The sequence below is a fragment of the Trichosurus vulpecula genome, chromosome 1 (assembly GCF_011100635.1).
Source record: "Trichosurus vulpecula isolate mTriVul1 chromosome 1, mTriVul1.pri, whole genome shotgun sequence".
Taxonomy (NCBI): Eukaryota; Metazoa; Chordata; class Mammalia; order Diprotodontia; family Phalangeridae; genus Trichosurus; species Trichosurus vulpecula.
In genome coordinates this window covers 225,422,450-225,438,201 of record NC_050573.1, presented here as the reverse complement: position 1 = coordinate 225,438,201, position 15,752 = coordinate 225,422,450, and the positions used below count along the sequence as shown (strand labels likewise).

Sequence of the window (15,752 nt, the reverse complement as noted above, 5' to 3'; positions counted from 1 at the left end):
CTTTTGAAAGTTTTGGAATTTTATATTTTGAAGGATTTCCTCTATTTCCTTTTTGTTTTCAGTTTTGTTAGAAAATTGACTGCATATATTCTGTTTATTCTTTTTATTTCTTCTGGTTTTGCTGTGTTTCTACCTTGCTCATTTGTTTTATCGATTTGATTTTTGTTCTATTCTTTTTAATCAGATTAACTAAGGATTTATCACTCTTATTAGTCTTTTCAAAGAACCAAATTATAATTTTATTTGTCATTTCTATGAGGTTTTTGTTTCTAGTTTATTCCCCTATAATTTTAATATCTCTTTTGGGGGGCTTATTTTGTTTATTTGTTGATTTTCTAATTTATAAAATTCATATTCAGTTCACTAATCCTATTTTTTTCTATTTTGTTAATGTATGATTGCAAGAATATTATTTTCCCCTAAGGACTACCAGCTGCCCCCATGGGTTCCAATTTCCTCCCTCCCAATGTAGAACAAGTAGACTTTTCAAGCACCAAATGTTCTCAAATGAGGGCTCAGCCAATGTAAGGTCCTCATCTCCCCTCACCAACCCATAGGAGTATTCATCAGTGAAACCCCCTCCCACCTCCAAACTATGGTGTCCTTCCTCTCTCCCTTTGCCTACTCCCACTTCTCTTTCTAAGACCATAGAATTCACCCTCGCCTCATAGCTAGTCCTTGATTTGACCCAAGCACATCACACACTCCTCTGTATTCCCTTGCTCCCTTCCTCCCCTTTCATTTACATTCCTATTTGTAAAGTAGTCTGACAAAAAGAACCGATTTACCTATAGGTAGGATGTAGGCAATTCGGTCCATAATGCCCCCTACCCATCTCTACTAGATTTCTGTTGTCACTCCTGTCACCTTGCATACATTTAGAAAGAAGTCTATTATCACTGTTGCTGCTGCTTTCCTTGTCTGCTATATTTATTCACTTATACTGTATTTCTTTTCTTTGAATTATGCAAAAAGTAAATAATCTCTTCAGTTCTGGTTTTATTTCTAAAAATGTTTCAAATTTTTCTTTGTTATTGAATGTCCATCTTTTGTCCTGTATGATTAGCTCAGATTTACAAGGTACATCAGCTTGGGTTGCATCCTGAGCTCATTATTCTTCATAATATATTATTCTATTCTCTCCTGTGTTTTCTATTGGGTGCAAAACTTTTGCATTATTTTAATGTTCTTCTTCTTGTACTTGAAGGTCTTTCTCCTGACTGCATGCAGAACGTGTTTCTGAATTGAATTGTTAAATTTAACCACATGCACCTTAGACTTTGTAGCCTTGGTTTGGTTTGGTTTTTCTGGTGATCTATGAACTGTTTAGACTGGAATTTCATTTTCTGTTATCAAAAAATCTGTGTTTGGAAGATTAAATCTCTTCTATTATTTCCTTCATCAAGATGGTAAATTTTTTTGGCCTATCACGTTCTTCTGAGAGACCTATAATCCTTAGGTTGTCTCTAAGCATCCTGTCTTCGAAAATCAGTATATTTTGCTTGCATAGTAAGTATATTTTCTTTTCATATTGCTGTTTTTTGCTTCTTTTCTTCTAAGTTGTCCTTTACTTCTGTGTATTCACATTCCCAATCTACTAATTTTTCTTTTGTTTCTTTGGTGAGGTTGGAGATTGCAGATTCAAGTTTTTCTATTTTGCTCATTAGTTTTAATGTGCAGGCCATAAATTCTGTTCTCATCATTTTCACTTCTCTTTTAACCCACTCAAGAACAGTGTGCTGTGGCTCCGTGTTCTCCTCAAAGTCCATTCTGTCTCCTCAAGTGCTGGATCATTTTCTTTTATTTTTCAGTATTTACTCATAGGTGCCTGAACTCATTTACTAGATTTGGAAGCCATATTTCCTTTGGTTGTTACTATTTTTCCTGTTGATTTAACTGTTTATGTCCAAGGTCTCTGAGTTTTCTTCTTCCTGAAATTTTTGTAATTTCATTCTTAGACTTTCTCCCCCTTATTTTCTCTATTTTTCACTTTCTGACTCCCTCCTCTCTTATGGTTTCCTTGAAGGCTGGATCTCAAAGTACCTCGGCCTCCTCCCACACTGGGCAACTCACAGTTCACCAGCCTAGGTCTTTGCCCCAACTGACTTTTGGATGGTCAAATTTGCCCAGGATGGCTCTTTCAAGCTTCATGGAGTGCTGCACACCACTCCCACACAAATCCACATACACACCATGCCCTGTCCTGGTGACCTGTTCCACCCCCTCTGTTCCTTAGTTCTCAAGCTCCAAACCAGCAGTTCAGAGCTTTGCAGTGCTGGTGCTTCTGGATTGCAGCCTCTGGGAGGCTTTTGCTACTAAAGGGCTGTGGCTAAGCTGGCAGTTGAGCCCCAAGCAAACTTCTACAGCCCGGAGCTAGGGTCTCACCACACTGGAAAAAGGGAAAAGGCAGCAAGATATAGGTGTAGGTCTTGTTGTAAGCCTATGTTGTGTCCCAGGGTCTGCTAGTGTAGCCTTCTAGCAGTTAGATGGTGAGGGGTGCTGTGTAAACTCAAGTTCAGTAAGCATCAGATCCTGGGTTTAGGGTTTTTTGTTTTAAACTTTCTTTTGGATTCTGGATACACTAGACCACGAACACAGCAGAAATTGCTTTATCTTTGATGAAGAATTTCTGTTTTGTAAAGGTATGAGAAGGAGTGGAGATCAGAAAAAAATGCCCCATTAGCCATCTAGGTGCTCAGGTGACCCAGAAGCCAACTACAGCTCTTTTGTAATGGAAAGTGCAGCCAACAAGCTAGATATAAGGCCTTATGCACTTAAGAACATCTTTTTTTAATAAAATAATTTTAGTTTTCAACATCCACTTTCATAAGTTTTAAATCTCCTCCCCAAGACAGCACCAATCCAATAAAGGCTCTACACATATATTCCTATTACACATATTTTCACATTAGTCACATTGTATAGAAGAATTAGAACGAATGGAAGTAACCATGAGAAAGAAAAACAAAATAAAACAAAAAAGAAAATAGTCTGCTTCAATATGCATTCAGACTCCATGTTTCTTTTTCTGAATGTGGATGGCATTTTCCATCAAGAGTCTTTTGGAACTGTTTTAGGTCCTTGCATTGCTGAGAAGAGACTTCAAAGCCTGCACACTGTGGCTGTTACCATGTACAATGTTCTCCTGGTTCTGCTCACTTCACTCAGCATCAGTTCATATAAGTCTTTCCAGGTTTTTCTGAAGTCTGACCATTCGTCATTTCTTATAGCACAGTAGTATTCCATTACATTTATATACCACGACTTGTTCCGCCATTCCCCAATTGATGGGCATTTCTAGTTCTTGGCCACCACAAAAAGAGCTGCTATAAATATTTTTGTATATGTGGTTCCTTTTCTCATTTTTATGATCTCTTTGCGATACAGCCCTAGAAGTGGTATTGCTGGGTCAAAGGAAGAATATCTTCTGAACAAAACTTTTCTGATGCTGTTAGAACTCTGAAAAAATGTATTTTTTGCTTTTGCCCGGAAAATTCTTTCTAACTCATCATAACTCTGAGTAAGAGTTAATTATACCAGGAGTTCCCCTTAGCGAAATTGCAAAGAAGCTTCATGGAACTATGGGGAAATAATTCCTTTCAAACCTGGTCCATGCAAATCAACCTGGAGCAAGACGCTAAAGGGAGCTAATTAGAGATGGTGACTTTTGCCCCATTTCAGTCCTAGCAACTGAACTGCTATACTCTGCTTCAAACAGTACTTCTTACATACTTTCCAGCTTTCTTAAAGAGTGTCCTAAATATAATATAAACTACTCTCTAGAATTTAGCATCATCAATACAAACATAAACTATTGCACTGTTATTTTTATGCTTCAAATCAATACAGTGAGGACCTTAAAGGCTACTGAGGATTTTTTTGCCCCTTCATTAAATGGCGAATAATTAAATATACTTCAATAATCTCTTAGATAATAGAAAAAAAGAGAAATACAAGCAGGCATAGGGACAGCAGAGAGATGTGACAGCTAAGAGACATGGGGTTCTTGAGGCAGGGTCAACACACGCCTGAGATTTCACATATCAGTTGTTTTTAATATTTTGATAAATATTTCAACATAATTAATTTCCTTAGTAATTCTAAGTGTTTCATTTTATGGATTTTAAAATATTATTCTGCCAAGGGGTCCATGACACAAAAAAGTTTAACAACCCCTATAACAAACCAGTAAGAAAGAAAATGAAAAATCATATTATTAAGGAGTTTAGTATAATGGAAGTGTACTCAAGTATAATGGAAAGTGTACCCAATTTGTAATCATAAAATTTCAGTTAAAATCCCAGTTCTGCTACTTATGACCTTGGGCAAATCAGTTTCCCTCAGGGCTGAGTTTTCTCATCTGTGAAATGAAAGGGTTGGACTAGATCTCTAAGGTCCCTTCTTGTTCTAAATGTACATGCTTATTTGCATTGGAATAGTTAATAAGTTGTCAAATTCATAAATGATTTCTATTGAGCCCTTGAAAGGTCTTTTTTTAAAATAAGCTACAGGTAGGTAAGATTATTGGCAATCTGACTCTGGGGCCTTGAAATAAATAAAATTTCACTTCTGGGGGAAAAATATATCTCTTGGATTTTTCATTAAGGTTAAATGATAGTCCCTGATCTCCCACCACCTAGGAGGTTATGTCAAATTATCAAGGAATTAGCATTCTAGTCTAAATGGGGATGTCCTGTTTATTTTGTTTATGCAGCAAATACTTGTGTTTAACTCAAAAACTAACCTAAAATATTTCCTTCTAAGGCAATTTTGGTTATTTCAGAAACCATCCTCAGTACCTTTACTCTTTGGTAGATTAAGACACTAAGGGCACCTGGACACTAAATCTTTAGGAGCTTTTCTTTTATAATATGTACTTTTTAAAAAAAGTATATAAGCCTACTGAAAAGCATTTACTTAAAACATTATGACTCTCTTAAAAATTGATAACAGGCTTACTGTTTCATTATGTAATGTTCATTTTTAACTTTTATTTCAAAACTAAAAAACCAAAGTAAATCACAAGTTTTGTATATTTGTAGAATACATAGATTGTAAATTTGAACAAAAACCATATTCAGAAAACAAAAAAGGTGATTTAAAATTGATTGAGCCTAAAATAAAAATCAGAAAAAAGAAACATAAGAAAAATATCAAATGAGTCAATATATCCTGACAAAATAATGCATTTTGTATCAAAGGTAGAATAGTAACTTACTCATTAACTCTAACATGCAACAAGGTGGACAGAGAGAAAAGAAAGTGACTGAAGGCAGAGAGGGAAAGATCACAAATACCCAGAAGAAAAAATATTTAAAAATTGTTTCGTTAGGCTATCATAACTTGATATATACTAAAGTCAACATGTATGACCCAATTATGTGTCACAAAATGGTTGTTTATATCAAAGTATGTCTGTACAATCATGATTTCAACACACATATATTTTTTATATTTTCTACTTATAGTAAAAAGAAAAAGTCTGAATGCTCTGTAATATTTCTTTCTTCTCTTTTAGTTTCCACTAGCCATCCAGGAAAAGGCAATAGGGCCACCTGACTCAAGCCAAACCCAGATCTAGGACTAGGCTCCTGGTGGTGAAGTTGGGGGAGAGAGGGATGGAAAGTAGTCTGCTGCCTACTAGCACTCCAAATGCCAAGCCCCCTACACTACTCAGTCTCCCATGTGAAGGAATAGACTCAGACTCAATCCAGCTTTCTCTCCATCACTGCTTTGAGACTGTAAGTTTCTCTTTTTATCTGCCACACACTATTATTACCCCTAAGGCTTCTCCTGTTTCCCTTCCTATCCTTATAATTACGAATCAAGAACCATTTAGAAAAAATGGTCCCCTGCCCCTTCCTCATATTCTCCCTCATCCTCATCCCTTTGAATCTCTATTCATGTCCTAATACAACCTTGTCTACCCCTTCCTTTGTACCCTCAGGAATTTCCTTTCTATAGTGAACGGTGCTGCCTCTCTCTCACACCCTTTCCATGTGTTAGGCCCTTTGGGAGAACTGGCTGTACTCTGGTGACACTACATCTTACATCCCCAGCTATCCTTTACAAGCCCTCTCCAGAATTGGCTGTTTCTTCTCTCATTCTGTTCCCCAACCCCACCCTCCAACTCCCACTCCACACACATTTGTCCAGTAAGGAAGTCAAAATAGTGCTGTTTAATGTCACTTCCAGACTCTGTCTTTGCCTCCTTCACTTAGTAGTCTTTTTTTTTTTTAATTCTACACAATTTAAAAATCCAGAAAGTATATCTCACAAATGGTCCTAATCATGACACTGGGACATTCTGGTTTTTTGTAGATAACTATCACTGTACATAAATATAGACAGGATGGTGAAATTGATGACAACTATTTTGATATGAGGTCCATATGACAAACAAAAGGCAGGAAAGCATACACATTTACAAGTTATACACATTTTATAGTAAGTACTGAAAAACTTTAAATGACTTTCTGAAGTGAACTTGAGTGTTCTTAAAAAATTTCCCCCCTCAAGGAAGTTTAATGTTGCTAGAGTTCCCATTTCTACAAACTTAATACTAATAACATTAAAGTTGATAAAGCTAACTTAACTTTATTTAAAACTTTAACCTATTCTACTCAAACTACAGCAGTTTAACCCAGGGGAGCTGCAGGGTTGTCCTAGTTACTTATTTAACCCTCCTTACTGCTAACGGACTAGGGCCCCAGAGTACAATATAATTAGTGGTGGTTAATAGAACACAGGAACAGAATGAAATTTGGAGTCCTGAAAAGAAAACCCAACAAAAGGAAACCTCAGAAAAGCCGGGGCAAATTTAAGTCTGCTCTATTTAGATTTTTTTAACTTCTTCTCAGATGTCAAAGCACACAATATTATTTACATACTTGTTGTTGGAAAACTGTACAAAAAAAGAAAGACAATTGTACAAACTGGGACAAGACTCACTAAAATTATCGTTCAAAATTGATGTCTTATACCCACAAATATAGATTACTCATTCTAGAGCATATATAAACAAGTCGGAACCCTGAGCCACACCCAAAAGATGTAGAAGAGAAAGGCAACGTATAGACTCACACATGCTTAAAAAGAATAATTTTAAAGAATTTCCAAAAATATTCCAATGTTAGCAGACACCATATCTTAATAGTATTTTTAAATTTCCATGAACAGAACACTAAAAATTTTAGGTTCAGTTCCTCTGAGCTCAGTTTGAAACAGAAAAAGTAACACAAATTCGACTTCATGCCTCATACCCTCATGCTTCCTGTCTTAGTCATCAGTTAGTTATACTTGGTTTTTCTAAATTCATCATTTTATCTGGCTCCTGAGTAAAATAAAACTTGCTTCTTAGTACATTGCAACTAAAACCATATGACAACTCCTCATGGTTGCACAATTTCTATGTGATACACTAACTGTAACACCAATGTCCATCCTTAATTAAGAGCATGAAACAGCAAAATTTTGAAAGGAGAGACTAAATAGGTACATATACATTAGCACTCCAAAACTTCAGAAATCAGAAAAGGGATCTCCCCAGGTAAGCATCCATGAGTATAGGCCCTTACTTACGAAGTACCAGTATAGAAGTTCATGTCTCTGGCCCTCTCAGCTACGTCTGCTGATAGCTTTGTAGCTGCAGCTCAACTCAGATCTGGATCATCATCAGTATCATAGAGCTTTTCTACTGGCTTTGTTAAGTTCAGAAACTGGTGGTGATTTCCAATATCAAAATTTGATAGAGTGTGACAAGACTGCAAATAATGATAATGTACCAAGAGAGAAACTGGAGAAATTTTTCCCAGATGAAACTGATTCCATGATGAAACAAAGTACAACAATCCTTACAACTACCCTGTACATATGATCTATTAATTTACAGAAAGACACAATTTTCTACTTTAAAAGCCTTCCAGTGATTTAAACACTATCCAAATCAATAGTTGTATAAATTGTGCTTATATTGCTCTAGATTCTTCTACTCTTATTCTGGAGAACAAATTCTGGATTTCATAAATTTATGTCTTGCTATCATTAATACTTATATGGCCATAAATGGTAAAACAGAGTTAAGTTTGTGACTTAAAAATATTCAAACTAAACAATGAAGGCAGTTCTTATTTGAGGAAAGGCTAAAAAGAGTTGTGGTATACAAATGGATTGGCTACTGTACTGTGAGAAAGGATGATCATAATGAATATAAAAGAGCATGGGAAAATATGAGATTATGCAAAGTACAATAAGCAGAACCAGTTAAACAATAAACAATATAAATAGAAAGAATAACAAATAAATTAAAATGGATGCTATGAAATTATTATGACCAAATTTGGCCACAAAGAAAAGTTATGAGAATGTACCTTCTTCCTTTATTTACAGGAAGGGAACCATTGGTGTGGAACTTTGTAATGCGGTTGATTTTTTATTAGTTTTGTTGAACCAGGTTTTTTTCCCTATTTTGTTTCACTTTTGTTAAAAAAAAAAAATTAACTTCCTGGGAGGTGAGGTGGAAGAATATATTGGGAAATGTGAAAACAGTAAAAACAAAAGATATAAACAACCACTTCTCCCTTAATAATTGAATAGCCCTTTAACAAATGTTATCATTCTAAGAAGTTATAAATAACCTAAATTCTTAAATAATTTAAATATCTCTAGATTTTTGCTCCTAATCAATCACAAGTGTTTATTAAGTACCTACTATGTACTAGGCAAAATACAAGGAGATAGGTATATAAGGAACTTATAATAATGGGGAGACAAATACATATATAGCATAAACATATATATACACATATATAGAACAGACATAAAGTGAATAAATACAAACAGCTACAAAAATGCAAGAAGATTTGGAAGAATGGCTCTAGTGGTTGGAGGAACACAGAAAGTCTGAATGCAAAAGATTCTACTCAAGTTGCTAAGCTCTTAAATAATCAGAAGGACTCTATGAGACAGAGGTAAGGAGGAAGTGCATTCTAGGCATAGGAGACAGCCATTTTGAAAAGTATACAAATGTGAGCAGGAATACTTATTGTATGTAAAGAAATAAGAAAAGGCTGGTGTGGTTGGACTGCCTAGTGCAGGAAGGGAAGTAATATCTGATGAGAATGGAAAGTTAGGTTAGGGTCAAGCAAGGTTCTATAAAGCTTTAAAAATTAAACAGAGGAATTTGGATTTTAGTCTACCAGCAATAGGAAGCTACTCAAGCCACCAGAAGGTTATTGGGATAATCTAGGCAAGAACTGATAAGGGGCTTGAACCTAAGTGGTAGCTGTGTGAATGAAGAGAAGGGTTCTGGTATAAGAGATACTGTGGATGTACAAACAGTAAGATTAGGCAACTGAGTGCATATGTGGAGTGAGTGACAGTAAGGAGTCAAAGATAATGCCTACTGGAGGATGGTAGTATCTTTGAATGAATTAAAGACATTTGGAAGAAGGGTGGATTTGAGGGAATGATAATGAGTTCAGCTTTGGATATGTTGAGTTTGAAATATCTCTAGGACATCCAATTTGAAATTACTGATTGGTGATGTAGGACTGACACTCAAGGGAAAGCCTGGGGCAGAATATATGTTATCTATAGATAGAAGTTAGAGAAGTTTAACTAGAAGTTATCTGTATAGAGATGATGTGAGATCTCAGGAGGTTCCATGAGAGATCAGAAGGTTGCCAAGAAAGAAGATAAAGGGAGAAAAGGGCCCAGGACTGAACCTTGGGGAACACTCACAATTAGAGAGTATAATATGAATGATGAGCCAACAGAACAAACTGAGAAAGACAGTGGAAGGCAAGCCAAAAGAGAATAATGTCACAAAAACTCAGAGAGGAGAGTACCTTAATATCTTAATACCCCTCACTGGGTTTCCATAAACAAAAGCTACAAAAAACTTTAATACAATGAGATCCCTCTAAAAAATATCAGATCTGAGACCCTCTGAACTTGAATCTAGACAAAGATATAAACACATACAGGAAACATAACACCAAAACACCGACACATACTTCCATAGAACTTCTATCCTTGTCCCAAAAAGCAACTAATACTATCATTAAATAATAAGAGGTTTATCTACCTTATAGTAAAAATACCACCTGCTATTTAGGAAGTACTTTATAGCTTTCAAAACACTTTCACATGTTACGTCATCTTATCCTCATGATAATTCTGTGAGATAAACAAGGCTCCTTACAAATTAAGAAACTGATGCTCAGACCAAGATCATATGACCAGTAATATCAAAGACAGGACTACACCCTACAGTTCCTAACTCTTAGTCAGGCACTTTCCACTATAGTACGATGTGTCTCTTTCCTCAGGATACCACATGGGATCAAATCTATGTATTCCAATTTTCAAGATGTTTTCTTTTTTTTTATTAATAAGCCTTGTTAAAGGAAACTTTTACTTCTACCTAAATTTACAGGCATATAACTTGCTATTTACAAATACAAAAATTGCTTTTGACTTGATTGTTTTGTTTTCAGTTTTATTCAATATAATGCATCGAGGCGCCAGAGCAAGATGGTGGCGCGAGTGCTCCGGTCCCTGGGAGCTGGCCGCGCCTCCCCGCGCCTCCCCCCGCCCCCCCACCCTGCGGCCGGCCCTCAGGGGCCTGACAACTTCTACCAACAGACCTCGTGAAGATAGGTGGTTAAAATCTTTATTTGTCCGGAAAGTTGACCCAAGGAAAGATGCTCATTCCAATCTCCTAGCCAAAAAAGAAACAAGCAGTCTGTACAAACTACAGTTTCACAACGTGAAGCTGGAATGCCTGGAAGCATACAACAAAATTTGTCAAGAGGTGCTGCCAAAGATTCATGAAGAAAAACACTATCCTTGTACCTTGGTGGGGACTTAGAATACATGATATGGGGAGCAAGATCAGGCAGTCCACCTCTGGAGGTATGAGGGAGGCTAACCAGCCCTCAATGAGGTCATGAATAAGCTCAGAGAAAATAAGGAATTTGTGGCCTTCCGTAAGGAAAGAGGCAACATGCTGCTTTCTCAAAAGAACCAGCTGCTGTTGGAGTTCAGTTTCTGGAATGAACCTGTCCCCAGATCAGGGCCTAACATATATGAACTCAGGTCTTACCAACTCAGACCAGGAACAATGATTGAATGGGGCAACTATTGGGCTTGTGCAATTCGTTTTAGGCAGGACAATGACGAAGCAGTTGGAGGGTTTTTCTCTCAGATTGGGCAGTTATATATGGTACATCATCTTTGGGCTTACAAAGATCTACAGTCCAGGGAAGACACCCGGAAGGCGGCGTGGCATAAACACGGCTAGGAAGAGTTGGTGTATTATACAGTGCCCCTAATTCAGGAAATGGAGTCAAGAATCATGATACCCCTCAAGTAAAGTTGGAATTAATTGTCTTGTGCCTACATAGATTTAAGTGACAAGTATTTGTCTTAAATTAATTTTATGGTATGCATTGTATATCATGGTAAGAAAGAAACACTGAAATATAAAACTGCTGTATGTAGCTTATTAGGCAGACCTCTTTTCTTTAGACTCTAAATGTTCATATAAAAGTCAATTACAAAAGAAAAAAAAATCGGCTCATTCTAACAGTGCTCAGTGGTCTTTTGTGATATGTCACTGTTTTGATCTGATGCACCTTACCGGAGTCCAGTAGGGAAAAGAGGAAGTGGACTGCAATCTGAATCATTTCCTAATAGGAACTCAATCATGAAACCAATTTATTGATATTTATTTATGATAAGCAAATCTACTGAAGAGTTACAGGGTTCAGAGTAATTTCCTTCCTGTTTCAGGAAGAGCTCTGGACTCTGGTCATTCACTCCTACTTCTACTATGGTTACTCCAGCAATTTTTCTGACTATTGAACTAGGAACAAACCATGAACGCGTGTACCCAGCACTTGAAAATGTTCTAATCTATTCTCCTCGTAATCAGTTGTGAATCCTAGGAGACTGTGACTTGGCCAGTCTAGTAACGGCTGATATGTACACCTGAGCAAGAATATAGTTTTGATAAAGCGTTACAATGATGTCTATATGAAAAAAAAAATCACTGCATTGAACCTGTTCTTTGGACTGCATGATCTCTAGTTTTGAAATAAACACCTTGAAGAGCACTGATTTTTTTTTAAAAAATATTTTTCTATAATGAAACACATAGCACTAGGAAAAGAGGTTTTATTTTATAAGCAATCACATGTGACCTCAGACGCATTTTCTGAGTCAATATTTTAATAAACATACAGCAGATATTTCTGAGGCCGTGTGAAGGTGGTACATGTTGAGATGTTAAGATTGGCATACAGCAGAGTACTCCGTCCAGTTCTGTCCGATTTCATTTTTGGATGTAGCGTACCAATTTTGTTCATGTCTGTAATAATGTGGAAGTCTTATTGAAATGAACATTTTGTCTGACCCAAAGTTTAAACATTGCTGTGTGAAATACAGTGTATACGAATCTCTTCCCTGATGTCTGACTTGTACATGTCAAGGCTTTTCTGCAAAAGCATATAAAGTCAATAAAATCCTTTTAATTTTCAAAAAAAAAAAAAATATATATATATATAAAATGTATCAAAGGTGGTATAGTGAGGCTCTTCAACTGATTAAAAAAAAAACCAGCAAACATATAAAAGCCTGGCCTGAGAGTTATATTGTCTAAAAACCATAAACTGGCTATCGTTTATTTAATTTAAAGCTGTACTTTTACAGTACTGTAGCCTATCAATACGCTTTGCATATTTACATGTGATAATTCTTTAAGGTATTTTAGTCTTTTCAAAAAAGTTAACTGAGTTTGGTTTCCTTGGGATATCAAACTAAGGATAGTTAAATTTTTTTTAGGGCAGTTAAATTTTTTTTTTTTAAATGCAATTTATTTATTTAACATATTTGGTTTTCAGCACTGATTTTCACAACATTTTGAATTACAAATTTTCTCCCCATTTCTACCCTCCCCCCCACTCCAAGATGGCTTATATTCTGGTTGCCCTGTTCCCCAGTCAGCCCTCCCCTCTATCACCCCCCTCCCCTCTCATCCCCTTTTCCCTTCCTTTCTTGTAGGGCAAGATAAATTTCTACGCCCCATTGCCTGTGTATCTTATTTTCTAGTTGCATACAAAAACTTTTTTTGTTTTTGAACATCTGATTTTAAAACTTTGAGTTCCAAATTCTCTTCCCTCTTCCCTTCCCACCCACCCTCCCTAAGAAGTTGAGCAATTCAACCTAGGCCACACATGTATGATTATGTATAACCCTTCCACAATACTCATGTTGTGAAAGGCTAACTACATTTTGCTCCTTCCCAACCCATCCCGCTTTATTGAATTTTCTCCCTTGACCCTGTCCCCTTTCCAAAGTGTTTGTTTTGATTACCTCCACCCCCATCTGCCCTCCTCTGCATCATCCCCCCGCCTTTTATTTATTTATTTTTTATCTTCCTCCCTCTTCTTTCCTGTGGGGTAAGATACCCAACTGAGTATGTATGGTATTCCCCCTCAGGCCAAATCTGATGAGAGCAAGGTTCACTCATTCCCCCCTCACCTGCCCTCTCCCCTCCTCCCATAGAACTGCTTCCTCTTGCCACCTTTATGCGAGATAATCCACCCCATTCTATCTCTCCCTATCTCCCTCTCTCAGTATGTTACTCTCTCATCCCTTAATTTCATTTTATTTCTTTTAGATATCTTCCCTTCATCTTCAACTCCCCCTGTGTCTGCTCTCTCTCTTTTACATATATATATATATATATATATATATATATATATATACACATATATACACATGCATACACATACATACATATACACATAGATATATACACAACACATTCACTTATATATATACATATGCATATTCCCTTCAACTACCCTAATACTGAGGTCTCATGAATCATACTCATCATCTTTCCATGTAGGAATGTAAACAAAACAGTTCAACTTTAGTAAGTCCCTTGCAATTTCCGTTTCTTGATTACCTTTTCATGCTTCTCTTGATTCCTGTGTTTGAAAGTCAAATTTTCTATTCAGTTCTGGTCTTTTCACTGAGAAAGCTTGAAAGTCCTCTATTTTATTGAAACTCCATATTTTGCCTTGGAACATGATACTCAGTTTTGCTGGGTAGGTGATTCTAGGTTTTAATCCTAGCTCCATTGACCTCCGGAATATTGCATTCCAAGCCCTTCGATCTCTTAATGTAGAAGCTGCCAGATCTTGGGTTATTCTGATTGGGTTTCCACAATACTCAAATTGTTTCTTTCTGGCTGCTTGCAGTATTTTCTCCCTGATCTGGGAGCTCTGGAATTTGGCAACAATATTCCTAGGAGATTTCTTTTTGGGATCTATTTGAGGAGGCGATCGATGGATTCTTTCAATTTCCATTTTGCCCTGTGGCTCTAGAATATCAGGGCAGTTCTCCTTGATAATTTCCTGAAAGATGGTATCTAGGCTCTTTTTTGGATCATGGCTTTCAGGTAGTGCAATAATTTTTAAATTATCTCTCCTGGATCTATTGTCCAGGTCAGTGGTTTTTCCAAGGAGATATTTCACATTGTCTTCCATTTTTTCATTCCTCTGGTTCTGTTTTATAATATCCTGATTTCTCATAAAGTCACTAGCTTCCACTTGCTCCAATCTAATTTTTAAAGTAGTATTTTCTTCAGTGGTCTTTTGGACCTCCTTTTCCATTTGGCTAATTCTGCCTTTCAAGGCATTCTTCTCCTCATTGGCTTTTTGGAGCTCTTTTGCCATTTGAGTTAGTCTGTTTTTTAAGGTGTTGTTTTCTTCAGTGTATTTTTCAGTATTTTTTTGGGTCTCCTTTAGCAAGTCATTGACTTGTTTTTCATGGTTTTCTCGCATCCTTCTCATTTCTCTTCCCAATTTTTCCTCTACTTCTCTAACTTGCTTTTCCAAATCCTTTTTGAGTTCTTCTATAGCCTGGGGCCAGTTCATGTTTTTCTTGGAGGCTTTTGTTGTAGGCTCTATGACTTTGTTGTCTTCTTTAGGCTGTATGTTTTGGTCTTCTTTGTCACCAAAGAAAGAATCCAAAGTCTGAGACTGAATCTGGGCGCGTTTTCGCTGCCTGGCCATATTCCCAACCAACTAACTTGACCCTTGAGTTTTTCAGTGGGGTATGACTGCTTGTAGACTAACGAGTTCTATGTTCTACGTTTGGAGGGGAGGTGCCAGCTCTGTCAGAGCCGCACTCCTCCTTCCCCAAGGACCCCCAGTCCAGACTGGGCTTAGATCTTCAGCAGGCTGTTGCACTCCTGTTCTGATCCACCACTTAATTCCTCCCACTAGGTGGGCCTGGAGCCGGAAGTAACAACAGCTGTAGCTGCCCCACCTCCGCTGCCCCTGGGGCTGGAAGCCAAACCGCGAACTCCTTCCACTCCCGAACTCCTTCCACTCCCGCAGCTTTTCCCACTAACCTTCTCTGCAGTCTTTGGTGTTTGTGGGTCGAGGGGTCTGGTAACTGCCGCAGCTCACATATTCAGGGCGCTAGGGCCCCCTGCGCCCGGCTTCTGGTCTGGATCGTCCACGCCGCTCAGGCTGGGCTCTGCTCCACTCTGTTCCCAGCTCCCAGCTCCGTGTGGTATAGACCTCACCCAGAGACCATCCAGGTTGTCCTGGGCTGGAGCCCTGCTTCCCTCTGCTGTTCTGTGGGTTCTGCCGTTCTAGAATTGGTTCAGAGCCATTTTTATAGGTTTTTGGAGGGACTCGGGTACGGAGCTCACTCTAGTCTGTGCTTAC

The 15,752-nt window shown here is 37.4% G+C and overlaps 1 protein-coding gene and 1 pseudogene across 2 annotated transcripts in view; one reads left to right on the top strand and one right to left on the bottom strand.

Annotated features, from left to right (window-relative positions):
* SPIRE1 (spire type actin nucleation factor 1) overlaps positions 1-15,752 on the bottom strand; it is a 263,983-nt gene that overhangs the window by 213,955 nt on the left and 34,276 nt on the right. The window lies entirely within an intron of this gene.
* On the top strand, positions 10,537-11,377 carry LOC118851464 (annotated as a pseudogene).